General features: G+C 34.2%; 1 protein-coding gene across 6 annotated transcripts in view; it reads left to right on the plus strand.

Annotated features, from left to right (window-relative positions):
• Window positions 1-14,583, plus strand: part of HIPK3 (homeodomain interacting protein kinase 3) — an 80,610-nt gene that overhangs the window by 10,497 nt on the left and 55,530 nt on the right. The gene's annotated exons all lie outside the window — the stretch shown is intronic.

Consider the following 14,583-nt stretch of genomic DNA (forward strand, 5'->3'; position numbering starts at 1 on the left):
TCTGGCTTGCTTCACTTACAGTGATGATCTCCAGGTCCATCCATGTCACTGCAGATGGCATTATTTTACTCCTTTTTATGGCTGAGTAGTATTCCATTGTATGAACATCCACAACTTTATCCAGTCATCTGTCCATGGACATTTAGGTTGCTTCCGTGTCTTAGCTATTGTAAATAGTGCTTCTGTGAACGTTGGGGTGCATGTATCTTTTTGAATTAGAGCTTACTCTGGATATATGTCCAGGAGTAGGATTGCTGTATTTGTTGTATTTCTTTACACTAATATTGAAATATCAGAAAAGGAAAGTAAAAGGAAAAATCCCTTTTAAAATCACATTAAAAAAATACTTCAGAGTAAACCTGACCAAGGAGGTGAAAGTCTTATACACAGAGAACTATAAAACTAAAGATAATTTAAAGAAATGAAAAGTTGTCCCATGCTCTTGGATTGGAAGAATTAATATTGCTAAAATGGCCGTACTGTCCAATGCAATCTACAGAGTCAATCCCTATCAAACTACCCAGGACATTTCCTACAGAACTTGAACAAATAATCCTAAAATTTATATGAAATCACAAAAGACCCAGAATCACCAAAGCAATACTGAAGAAAAAAGAATGAAGCTGGAGGCATAACCCTCCCAGACTTTAAACAATAAATACTACAAAGCTATAGTAATCAAAACGGCACGGTATTGGCACAAAATCAGACATACGGATCAATAGACCAGACTAGAGAGCCCAGAAATAAACCCACACACTTATGGTCAATTAATCTTTGACAAAGGAGGCAAGAATGTACAATGGAGAAAAGACAGCCTCTTCAGCAAATGGTGTTGGGAAAACTGGACAGCTGCATGTAAATCAGTGAAGTTAGAATACTCCCTCACACCATACACAAAAATGAACTCAAAATGGCTTAAAAACTTAAACATAAGACAAGACACTATAAACCTCTTAGAAGAAAATAGGTAAAACATAGGTAGATCTTAGCAATGTTCTCCTAGGGCAGTCTACCCAGGCAATAGAAATAAAAGCAGAAATAAATAAATGGGACCTAATTAAACGTACAAGCTTTTGCAAAGGAAATCATAAAAAAAAGACAACCTTTGGAATGGAAGAAAATATTTGCAAATGATACGACTGACAAGGGCTTAATTTCCAGACTATACAAACAGCACATGTAACTAAATAACAAAACCCCAAACAACCCAATCCAAAAATGGGCAGAAGACCTAAATAAACATTATTCCAGTGAAAACATATAGATGGCCAAAAGGCACATGAAAAAATGCTCAATATCGTTAGTTATTAGAGGATGAGGAATGCAAATCAAAACTACAATAGGGTATCACCTCACACTGGTCAGAATGGCCATCATTAAAAAGTCCACACTTGATAAATGCCGGAGAGGATGTGGAGAAAAGGGAACCCTCCTATTCTGTGAGAGTGTAGTTTGGTGCAGCCATCATGAAAAACAGTATGGAGATTCCTTAAAAAACTAAAAATTGACTTACCCTATGAACTGTTATCTCTTAAAAAATCTTATTTGTCAACAGAATTTCTCCTTTATGTTGCTTTATCAGCAATGGACATTTGATCAAATTATTAATCTAGGATTCAACTTCCTCTAATTTGAATTGTTGTTTGAGAGATAGATTAGATTGAGATGTTGTAGTAAGCATCATTTGACCTTTGAATTCTTAATCTTTAAATAATTAATGCTTTAAAAGTTAGTTACATGGGTTTTTTAAAATAAGGAATAAAAGTTTTGTTGTGGTTCTTTTGGGACAGATTTACTACAAAGTAGAAAATAATTCATTTGGCTTTCTAGTAAGGGAGTTGTTCATAACCTAAAGTTAAAGCTGTTTAACTTTTCTAACAATTTGGTGGTAGGTATTGGTATTGATATTGTGTGAGAAATTTAAATACAATTTTCTTTTGTATTTAAATTTTACAATCTAGATTTGAACTGTTAATCTTAAAGTTTACTTCAAGGAAGAGAGTGCTTCAGGTGAACTTTTCTTTCTTTCTTTAAAGCCAATGGTTTTTATTTTATTTATTAAATTAAAAATTTTTATTTAATTTTTTTCCCTTAACAGAGGTACTGGGCATTGAACCCCGGACCTTGTGCACACCAAGCGCATGCTCTACCACTGAGCTGTACCCTGCAGTTGAATTTTCATTTTTAGTCAACCTTTTTTGTCAGTATTTCCATTCCCGAGTTTTAATTTTTATACAGCTTTAAAAAAATCTGGAGAACTATATGCTTTAGTAAAAGTAGGCCTTAAACACTGTTTTTAATTAACTCTTTTCTAGCCTTTCTAAACTAAAGACTAGTATTGGCGGGGTGAATTCTAGCAGCTTTGAAATGTCCAGCAGATCACTTTTTGTTCCAAAAGTTGGAATGTTTTGCTAAGTCAGATGAAGCTTGTTATTTAACATGCTGATTTGTGTTATAGTCAACACATTCCCTAGATGCTTTGTTCACAATACTGCTGGAAAATACCCAAGACTTTAGTGTTTTCAAATAAATGATTTGTAGGTATCTCAGACAGATTTATTTTATGAAGCTTTATAATTTTTGGTGGTTCACTTGTATGAAAAGTTTTCTTAAATGAAATTTTTTAGTGTCAGTACTTTTCCTGGATATAATACTGGTAAAATAACCTGTTTGATGATACAGCTATTAAAATGGCCAGTGAGGAGTTAAACGCATTTCCTGTTTACACTAAAAACTTATTTTCTAAGGTACCCAGTCTTTTATTTCTAAGAAGATATGCCATTTTGTCTTTTATAAATATGCACTTTAAAGAAAGTAATTGAGAAATGAAACAATATGACTGGATACTATTTATTGCCCAAATATTGCTAGTCATACAGTTCCATTTTCTAATTCCTATTGTAGGGCCTTGTATAGACTAGTACTAAGGTTTTCTGTCTTTTCAAAGAATGAAAAGTCCTTTTTGTCAAATTTATTGGACCACATAGTGAAATTCTACTTTTAGTCTCTGCTGATAGAAGAAATTACATGACCCAGAGCTCCAAAAACTAATGTGAATTAAATAATACTTTTAAATGAAGTTATTTCCTTTCACTGCTTATTAATACTTATTTTGTTTTGTTTTGTTTTTTAATTAACACCGGCAGATGATCCAGGCACTCACTCTGTGCCTGACAGTGCTAGATTTTAGGTGATCCTGGCCATGCCTAAGCTATTCAACAGTTCATTCCCAAATGACTAACCCTTGAAGAGCAGCCTTGTGCAAGAAAAACATTGTTTTATGCCTATCATTCGTAAGTTCTTCTGTGTAACACTTGACAGAAATTCAGACCTACAGAAAATTTATAAGAATAGTGTGAAGAATTCCTGTATGTTTTTTCACCTAGGTTCTTTAAATGTTAACATTTACCCCATTTGCATTTATCTTTTCTTACTGTATCTGTATTTTTTTTCCTGAACTTTTTGAGGGTAAGTTGCAAACATGACATCCATATACCCCTCATTTTTGTTTCCTAAAAGCAAAGACTGTTCATTTTATGTCTTGTGTTTTCTATAATCTGAAAAGTTTTTCAGTCTTTGTGTTGTTTCCTGACATTGACATTCTGAAGAATACTGACAGTTATTTTGTAGAATGGCCCTCAATTTGGACGTTTGTTTTCTCATGCTTGCAAGTATCACAGTGAAATATATTCCTTTCAGTACGCCATATCAGGAGGCACATGATGTCAGTATTTCCCATTATGAGTGATTTTAACAGTGATCACTCGGTTAAGGCAGCATCTTCTGGTTTCTTCCTTTTGATTAATATGTATCTTGTGGAGATGTACTTTAAAAATGTGTAATTGTCAAGAACTATGAAGGGTCTTGCAAGCTAACAAATTAGCCATGGCTGCTGGCAGAAGGTAGGAGACTTTTAGATCAGAGGTTAAGGATTTTCTTACTCAGGGGTAGTAGTAGTCAGTATTTGCTGTGGTTCCCTGACTCAGTTCCCACACAGTGATGCAAACAAGGCCAGGTGATTCTTGCACAGGAGCAATTGTGTCACAGGAGGGGAACCCTTGGTTTAGGAAGCTCAAGGGCCGTGAGCTTGCCTGACGTGTGCCCAAGAGGGAGTCATGATCTTTGTTATCCTGGACATTAAACAACCTGCCCTTTGCTAAGGAGGAAGACACTATCTCTACCTTCCGAGGCTGTTCAATATACAAATGTCCTTGAAAAGAGACTCCAGAACAAAGGTATTCAATATTCCTGCTTGCAAGATATGGAGAACCATGAGTGATCTGTGGTGAGTTGTCTCCCAACAATAATGTCCCATTATTCTCAAAACTTTAACCCACTAGTTTTGCATCCATTGATAATTCTTATTTGAATCAGTTATTATGATTGCTGCCAAATAGTTAATTTTTAAATCCCATCATTCCTTTACAGTTAATTAATTACTTTCCCCTTTTTCCTGGCTTATGTCCCTCACTCCTGTCCTCCGTGATAACTTCCCAAGTAAACAACCTGAATGTAGATTTTTCTAGAAGTCTACATGTAAAGGAACTTGGGCTAAGTCACAAGGTACCTCAAACTCAGCATGTCTAAAATTGAGTTCAGTTTTTCCTCTCTTCTTTTCTGTTTTTTCAAAAAATATTTTCTATTAAAGTTTTTCAAGCCAGTAACATGGTTATGTCTGTTCCTTCCTTCCTTCACTCCTCGCCAAGTTCTGTGGTTCTTTTTCCTAGCTACCCATAGCTAACTGTTGGTAATCGGTTCTCTCGACTTCACTCCCTTAATACTGCCTTTGCCCAGGCTCTGATCAGCTATTATTTGGACTATTACAGTAGTCATTCAACTGTTGTTTCCATTATTGTTTCTTTCATATTTATCCTTCACAAATTTACCTCAGTAATCTTTCTGAAATACAAATATGATTATATTGATTTTTTATTTAAAACCCTTCAGAGGTACCTCATAACCTACAGCTCCTTAGTATGGAAGGCAAAAGTATTCATGATCTTTCTTTTTAAGATTGTCTTTCCCTTTGTCAAGGATCATCTTTTTCTCCAGCTGCCTCCTCCACTGGCAAGTTCTGTTCTAGTTTGAAGATGGCAAGCTTTCTTAAAGGGCTAGATGGCAAATATTTTACGCTTAGCAAGTGATAAATGACTCCAGTTGCATGCTTTTTTGTTTTAAATAACCCTTTAAAAATATAAAAACCATTCTTAGCTTGTGGGCCATACAAAAATAGTCTGAGTTGGATTTGACCAGCCATAATTTGTGGGCCCCTGTTCTAACCAAATAAAGCTGATATGTCTTATTTTCCATTAGTTTCTGCTCTTATATATGCTATTGGTTTGTACTTTTGGAATATTCCTCCAAAATAACAACTTCTTCCCATCATCCTTCAAAATCTAGCTTAGGTTAACGGCTTACTGAATCCTTTTGTGCTTCTTTGAGGTGTGTGTTAATCATCCCTTTCTCTTTGGTACCTGTGTGCCTCACACATGTTTATGTTACTGCCCTCGTTAGTGATGTAGTTATGTATATCCAATATATACATCTATATACATTGCCTCTTGCTAGAAGGAATTCACTGATGAAGAAACAGACTTCATTGCTAAATCCTCCTGCCCCTAAATGTCTTTACTTATTATGATTTGAAAGAAAAATTTAAAAGTTGAAAGAAAAGTGGGATGAAATAGTGTATGGCTGATTGAACATACTGATAAAATATACCTCAAGTTATTTTTGTGACTTTTAAAAATACAGTTAATTAAAGATGTTATTCTACTCCCTGGTAGACTTTGTCCCCTCTTCATTTAAAAATTAATGTAAATTTTGGAGGAGGGTGTAGATCAGTGGTAGAGTGTGTGCTTAGCATGCACAAGGTCCTGGATTCAATCCTTAGTGCTTCCATTAATAATATTACTTCCATTAAAAAATAAAGAAACCTAATTACCACGCCCCCCCAAATAATACAAATTTAGGCTATGAAAGTGTAGAGAATAATAGAATCAATTGCTATGCAGCTGCCACCCTGGGTACAAAATAAAACAGTTCATACAGTTGAAGTCCTTCTTTGTCACTATCTTCTGGGGCATGTTTATCATTTCCATGTATGTTTTTATACTTTTACCACATACTTATCTAAAAACACAGTATAGGTTTCTCTGCTGTTAACTTTCAAGGATACATGCTCTTCTGCATCTTGTTTTTTATTCTTCATTGTTGTTTTGACATTATCCATGTTGAGATATGTATTTATATTCAGTTAATTCATTTTGCTTCATGTCATTAATTCTAATATGCACAATTTCCCCCGTATTTTAACATCTTTGAAATTGTGATACGTCTTAAAGCCAGTGTCTTAACTGTTGTAATTGGTATTTTTTCTTTTTTTATGGTAAGTAAATATATGATGATTATGTATAAGCCACAGTTACTGTGTGTGTTGTATGAAAAAGCCACACTACTATATCTGTTCCTTTTCTGACAACTAGGTTATTTTAAAGTTTTGTCACTACATATGGTGCAGCAGTGAGTGTTTTTTACCTGTTTCATTGTACTTATGTGTGAGAGTTTCTCTAGGCAGTATATGTGCCTGGGAGAAGTCTTGCTAGATTATAAACTACATCCCCTTTCAGCCTTGCTTTCTAAAGTGATTGTATATCTTACCCTACGTGGTCTGTAAAAGTCTCTGTTGCTCTACTCCTCTTCAGCACTGGGTTTTGTCCTATTTTTTGTCAGCCTTGATGGGTTTAAAATGGCATCTTACTATAGTTTTAATTAATATTTCCTTATTACTAGTGAAGTTGAGAATTTTTAAAAATATCTTTTGGCTTGTATTTCATTATCTGTGAATTTGCCTACTTACACCTTCTGCCTGTTGTTCTACTGTGTTTTGCCACAGTATGACTTTTTTAGATCTTTTGTCAGTTATGTATGTTGCCAGTATCTTCCCTGTATCTGTGGCTTATCTTTATTTCTGGTACCATTTGATAAATAAAAAATTTTACATTTTTAATTAAGTCATATTTTTCAATCTCATCTTATAGTTTGTGCTTTGTTTAAAGAAAGTCTTTCAGAAGTTTATGATTTGTTAAAAAGTGTAACATCAGTTTTAAACAGAAAGCAAAAGATAAAAGATGTTTATCTTCTTAAAGAAAATTCTAGCACCTCAGTTGGAGACTAATTAGACCGTGTTGGTATGAAATTGTTTAAATGTGGTGAGGGACAAATAGAACATTATAAACTTCTCATGGTAAATTTTTATATCATTAAAATTTGGGAAATCACTAATGAGATGGTTGTGGGGTTCTTTGTTTTTGTTTTTTTAATCAGTGAAGAGCTCTATTTTCAGATGGGGTAGGGTGAAGTGGGTAACCATAGCAAAGTGAAGCATATAGTTATCTGTTCAGTGCATATAGGATATAAAGGAGTTATAAACTGCTTTACCTTTGTGGTTTATAAGTGTTAAAGAACAAGTTAAGGACTGACTAAATTTTGGATAAACTAACTTTGATTATGAAAGTTTATGAGTTTTCCATTGTATTAAATAGCAATTCTTCCATTTCACAAAACACGATCTCTTTCTTTAATGTTGCCAGGAAGAACACTGGTAGGTTCATGTGTATTTTGTCACAGATTAAAGTTTGGATACTAATGAAGGAACCTAGGCTTTGTTTTCTTTTCCCTTGAGTAATTGAATCTTTAAACTTGAAACTTGTAACTCTGAGAACGAGGCCAACCATCTGTTGTCAGAGATACATATAGTAAAGATAGAATTAAAATAAATTAAAAACATTATTTAATAGTCATAGAGGATGTAGCCATGAGACATTAGAAAGGTGAATTTGATACAACTTTCATAGATTATTAATTCACCATTTGAAAAATAAGTTGAAAATTAGGTCAATTAGCAGAAATTTTAATTTCAGCCCAAATAATACAGCTTTTGGCTAAAGGTTTCCGTTTTTGGCATCACTGTAATTATTTCTGGTTTTTTAGACAGTATGCACAGCAAACTAATATTAATTTAAAGCTATACTTATGAGATAATTTAAGATAAAGCGATTAATAACAAACATGTAATTCATGGCTTTGATCAGTCACTCTGTAAGTAAAATAGTGTGGAGTTTGTTTTTAACATTCTCTATGTTTGATACTTTATCTTTTAGTTTTAAAGGTCTTAAAAAGTCCCTTTTTCCCTCAGTAAAATGTTTTGACAGATTTTCGGTTGAAACGGAAATGAAGTTCTGATATTGATTATGATGGTATCCTTATATCATAAAAATGATTTGGAATGAAACTTTATCGATGTCTTAATATTCTTTGTGCCTGAAAATATTCATGTGCCTGAAAATATTGTAAAAATGGAAAAAGTGAAACCTTTTCTAAGTATATTTATGAAAGCAAAATCTTTAAGTCTGCGGATAAACCAAGTTGGAACAATCTATTATTTACATGAAACTAGATTATAGAAACTAAATTAAGTCCCCTTGAAGACTTCATTCTATCTCTTTGAGCTATCTGATTGTCAGACCTTATGAATCTCAAGACGTAGTCACTTGTACAAAAATCAGAGTTCTGACAAAACTGGTGTTTGCAATAAATATCCTGTTAAAAAATAAGTGAAAGGATTTGAGGCTATAGAATAGCTTGAGGCTTTCTTTATTTATTTAACTCTGTGCTAGGCTTTGTGAGGAATGCAAAAAGTGGTTTAAAAGCAGCATCATTTCTCTGGCCCACTAGCTAGATGATCCTGTTGTTTCCCAAAAGGTATTCTGCAGTTTTGAAAGTCATTCTAGTGATGTGCAAACCTTCTTTCTTAGAATGACTAAATTACATTACTTGCATGTAAAAATGATTTTATGAAAACCACCTTCCCAAAAGTGCTTTTACTTCTAAAAAGTTTTGCTTTTTAATACTATCTTCCCTAAAGTGCTTCACTTCGTCAAAGTTTATTGTACCTGAAATGTGTCGGGAAAAAGATTGAAAGCCACTTAGATTTAGAATTTTGGGTTCTTTTGCTCCTGAGCATCCTTAAAAAATATTTTTGTGTTTTACATAAGAGAAGTGTTATTTTTCAATCTGTTTTACTCAGGAGAGGAACTAAAATTTAGCAGGGATTATTGGGAGTTTGTGTGGTGGGAGATAATCAGAAAGAGATGGCAGGTCAAAGGAATATATGTTTTGAGGACAGAATGTGAAGTACTATGTTGACAGGGGCAGGTCAGATCTTGGAGTCTGAGGTGGTGAGAAAGAGATGGCTATGAGAGATGATTAGATCCAGATGAAGGCAGAATAGGATGGGGACTTGGTAGTAGGTCAAGAAGCACTGGCGTGTGTGTGTGTGTGTGTGTGTGTGTGTGTGTGTGTGTCTGGTAGTGGTGGTGGTGGTCGTGGTAGTGTCATTGTTTTCTTTGTTTTTTTAGCATGCTCGCTGATTTTTTACATAGTGCTTTTCAGTCTTGTCTCTGGTGTTAATCATAGCATGCCAAAAGGCAATTATAGTCTGTAATGTGTACTTCTGTAATTTGACTGAAAACACATCATTCTATTAGTGAACTTTGTATTATTCTAGCTGTGTAGAACATAAGATATTATGGTTTTCGCATAGGAAATTCTCTAGCTCTTACCTTTGAAGCTGTCACGTTAAAGGTGCATTGGTACATTTTACGTGATAAAGCAGTCTTAACTTTATTTTCATTTCCTGTTCTATTCTGTCTGCCTTTAAAGAGTGATAATAAATTCACTTTTGAAAGTGGACTACACAGTGTCTACTTATTTTAATATATCCTAGAAAAAAAGTTGATAAGTGTGTTCAGAAAAGTAGTCTTAATGCAGGATTTTTATGTAACAGAATCAGTGGTTTACTTTGATCTAATCTAGCTAGCTGTTTGCTGAATTCCAGTTGAATGGAAATATTCCTTTAGGTAACATTCATTGAGGTGGCTTTTGTATTGACATTTTTTTTTTAATTGGGGAGTACTGGCTAAAAATTTAATGCTTTGGTCTTTTATTTCTGTTTATTATGACATAATCTTTTAGTGTCCTGAGCTTCTCTTTAGGTAAAACAACAACAACAACAAAAAAAACCCCAAAACCCCAACCCTTTTCTTGTGTTTTAAAAAGGCTTTTGTTTTGTCATTTTCATTTTTCTTCTTGTAGATCTTTAGAAATCTTTAATACTGATCACATTTTCATATTTGTATCTTAATTTGAAACTTGATGTTTTTAGTAATTTAATAATTTCTATATTTTCCAGTGATGGTGTGAAAGAACTGGGGATTATTCTGTAATCATTTGGGAATGGTAACATATGGATTTCTATAGAGCTGTCTTTTTTTTTTTTAATAGAGCTTAGTCTTAAATGTAATGTTTAATATTCATCAGTAACTCAAATGAAAAAATACAAAGTTTACATGTTATAGCTACTGATGATATCAAACTTTAAGTGTTAGTGCAGCCAGTTTGTTGAAGAATTTAAAATGGAGATTTGAAAACCACAAGGAGATACCCCTTCACACCCATTAGGATGGATACTATAAAGAAGAAAAAAGAAAATTACAAGCATTGGCGAGAACGTGGAGAAACTGGAACTCTTGTGCATTACTGGTTGGAGTGTAAAATGGTGCAGCTGCTGTGGAAAACAGTTCAGGGATTCCTCAAATTAAAAGTAGAATTACCATATAATCCAGTAATTCCATTTCCAGGTGTATACATAGAAGAAAACAGGGTCTTGCAGAGATGTTTGTACATCCATGTTCACAGCAGCATTATTTACAATAGTCAAAAGGTGGAAGCAACCCAGGTATCTTTCAATGGCTGAATAGATAAACAAAATGTGGCATAAACATACAATGGGATATTACTTAGCTTTAAAAAGAAAGGAAATTCTGACACACGCTGCAACATGGATGAACCTTGAGGGCATTATGCTAAGTGGAATAAGCCAGTCATAAAAGGACAAATATTGTATAATTAAACTTACATGAGCTACCTAGAGTAGTCAGATTCATAGAGAAGAGTGCAGAGTGGTAGTTGCCAAGGGCTAGAAGGAGGGGACAATGAACAGTTATTTAATGGGTAGAACTTTACTTCTGGAAGGGTGAAAAAAGTTCTGGAGATGGATGATAGTGATGGTTGCACAACAGTGTGAATGACTTTAATGCCACTGATGTGTACTCTTAAAAATGATAAATTTTATGTTATATATGTATATATTACCACATTTTTAAGGAGAAAAATTAAAAATTGAGATTTGAACAAGTACAATAAGAAAGTTGAGTAAGGAGAACGCAAGGCATTATTGCCTTTAATTAAATGTATTTGTGATGTTACAGGGTATTTTAAAGAAGAACCTAATAACACACAGGCTGTGTATGTTTGGCAGAAAATGATCCAGAATTTTCCTATTGGTTAATATATTGAATATAACATAGTGAAGATATTTTTATATCTGCTCCCTCCTGCCTTTTCAGAAGTCCTGATAGCATGTGTAGGAAGAAAGAAAAAAGAAGCAGTATGTCTCTTTATGGTTAGCAGTGGTCAGACCCATACTTTGGGTATCAATATTGGTTACATTGCTGTTTTGTAATTGTAAAAAGATATGAAGAATTTGGATAGAATTCAGGTGGGTCTTAAAGTATTTTAGAGGACTGGAAAAATAAGACCTATTAAAGTTAAAGTGCCTGAGATTATTAGGCTTAGGAATGGAAGCTTGATGGTTGCTCTCACAGAGGTCTGCACTGTCCTCTCAGTGATTCTGTAGGCAGCCCCAGCTCACAAAAGGGTGGTTTTTCAAAACTTCACTTCTTAGTCAGTTGGTAAGAACAAATGACAAAGTCATGAAATATAACTGTTGAGGTATAACAGTATATATTGCAATGAAAAGAAATAGGAAATATGTACTATTGTATTGAATCAGTGTTTTGGACTCTATGAACTACAGCAGTTTCTGGGAAAACTATACAGTGTAAAATCCATCACACCTGAGTGTGAGATACTCTTACCAGGTCATGATGTTTACCTGATGGAGGGTGGGAGAAGGGAAAGGCTTAATACCTATGGCACAGAGTCACAGTAGTCAAGTTAATTAGTAATTTAGAGTTCTTTTCTTGTGGTCTGTTATAGCAGCTATCTCCAGCATCATCCCCTTCTTATGTGCTGTGAAAATTATGTGATATTCCCAGCCATGTTTATTTTCTAAAGTTCCCTTTGAGATTGGTCCCACAGAGCCGTTGATGAGGGGTAGTTACTTTTTCTAAGCTTCCTTTAGTTGGCTCTGGTTGGAACCCTTGGGTTAATTGTTTGTCCGCTAGCTTAGCATGTTGGAAAAGAAAAGCTGGATTCAGAAACTGTAGTAGTTTCTTTAATATATCTGGGTCACTTAACCTGGATCTCATAACATGTGTTGTTCACATAACACCTTGATTTAACATGGCATGGATTGGCTTAATGTGGTATGCGTTTTATTCCCTAGGACTTCATCCTGATGTTTTGAGACTTAAGGGCCCTGATGGGTAGCACTTGAATTTGTCTGGGGTTTTTATACAAATTAAATCATTGGTTCTCAGATGTTAGTGTGAATCTGTGTGCCCTTGGGAGCTTATACATCGAGATACCTCAACCTCACCACAGACCTACTGAACCAGAATCTTTCTGGATTTTTAAATATATATTTACTTAACTTTTTATTAAGGAAAAATGTAAACATATTCAAAAGTAGACTGGATAGTATAATGAACTCCTTTTTACTATCAAGCTCCTATGATGAACAATTGATGGCTAATTTCATTTTATCTATATTGCCATCCACTTTCTCTTCTCTGTTATTGTGAAGCATATCCCAGAAGTATTATTTCATCTTGAAACATGAAATGTATATATTTTAATAGGCTTCCCAGACAATTCAAAAACTTTTTGAACGAGTACTACATAGTAAAAGTTAAGGTGGTAAAAAGGATGTACAGTGAAATCTTTCTCATTAACTCCACTGTTCTTGTTACTCTTCTCTAAGGCAAAGAAACCTACAGCTTCTTTATGTATGTACAGATATTAAATGTATGTGCAAACATATACATACGTAATTCTCCTTTTTTATTAAACACACATGATAATATCTGTTGTAAGGTACACATTTTTCTGAATTGTGCCTTTTTCACGTAACAGTATTATCTTGGGAATAACCTAACCAGGTAAATAGATTGTTTTTGTTCTTTTTTTAAAGACTATACTTGGTCATGTATCAAAGTGCATCTAACCAGTGCCTTTGGGATGGATGCTTAGGTTATTTCCAGTATTGTGTTTCTTTACACATAGTGCTGCATGAATATTATTATACTGTATCTGAATTGCCTGATTCTTGCTCAGGGGGCATATCCACTTGCAATTTTGTTAGATATTGCCAAATTTCTTTCCTACCATCTATGTATGATATGCAGGGTTCTCCAGACTCACCAGTTCCATTTTTAAAATGATGGCCATGTCTTTCCTGTTTATATTCATGCTTTTCTTTAAATCCATGAGTGTATTTATGATAGCTATTTTAGAAATTTTTATTTGTAAGTTTCATCATCTGTCATCCTGTGTTCTTGGGGTGTGGGTCACAGAAGTGGTTTGAAATAAGGAGAATCATGGTAATGTTAAATCACTAATGGTGAGGTTGGGCAGCTTCACAGTTTAAGTGAATTAGAGGATGAGCTTGATATGTTTAGGAGTTTTTGATTTGGCTTTGTATCATTAAAAAGATGGTAAATTGGTGGAGTTTTGAAACCTCCTCTGAGTAAAAGTATAGAATAGATTTTAAGAAAATGGATAAAATGGCTTAGAACGCCAGGATTTCAACTTACTATTTTCTCTTTACACATTGAACATCAAACCTTAGTATGATAAGGTTTTGTAGCTGATTTCATACCAAAGCCAGGTCAACTTAGGAAAGTGGGAGGTAGTAACAAGAATTGTTTAGGAAGTTGAAGGAGGCATAAATTTACCTGGAGGACAGTGTATTTTCCTGTTCCCTTTACTACACCCTAGCTGTGTAATCTTGGACCAGTTACCTCTGTGCTTTAGTTTTCTTAACAGCAATTTGGGACTAACTAAAATACTGCAAATAAAGTATTTATTAAATTGTTGCATAGTAAGTGCTTAGGAGGTGGTAGCTCTCATTATTATAAATATTATCTATACTATATTGTGGAGGCAATCTGTTGCTTTTGAGTTAAAGAATTGATGTTTGATTTGTTAAAATAGTGGGAGACTGCCCAGAATATAATGCAGACTTTTAAATTGTGGAGAATGAAGATGTTTTAAAATATATTCAACCAACCATTTATTGAACACCAGCTCTCTATTCTGGGCACTTTGTTTTAGGTCTAGAGCGAAAAGACTGGTGTATACACTGACAATTACAGTGTCATGTCATGTAATGTCACAAATGCTAATTAGAGAAACATAGAAGCTTCTATGAGAGCATTAAATGCCCAACTGCCTGGATGGTGAGTAGTGAGTGTGTGTATATTTCAGGAAAGGCTTCATCAAGAAGGTATTGTGTCACTTTGATTTGAATGTAAGGGAGTTTGCCAAGTGTTCCAC

Source organism: Camelus ferus, chromosome 10, assembly GCF_009834535.1.
Source record: "Camelus ferus isolate YT-003-E chromosome 10, BCGSAC_Cfer_1.0, whole genome shotgun sequence".
NCBI classification, from domain to species: domain Eukaryota; kingdom Metazoa; phylum Chordata; class Mammalia; order Artiodactyla; family Camelidae; genus Camelus; species Camelus ferus.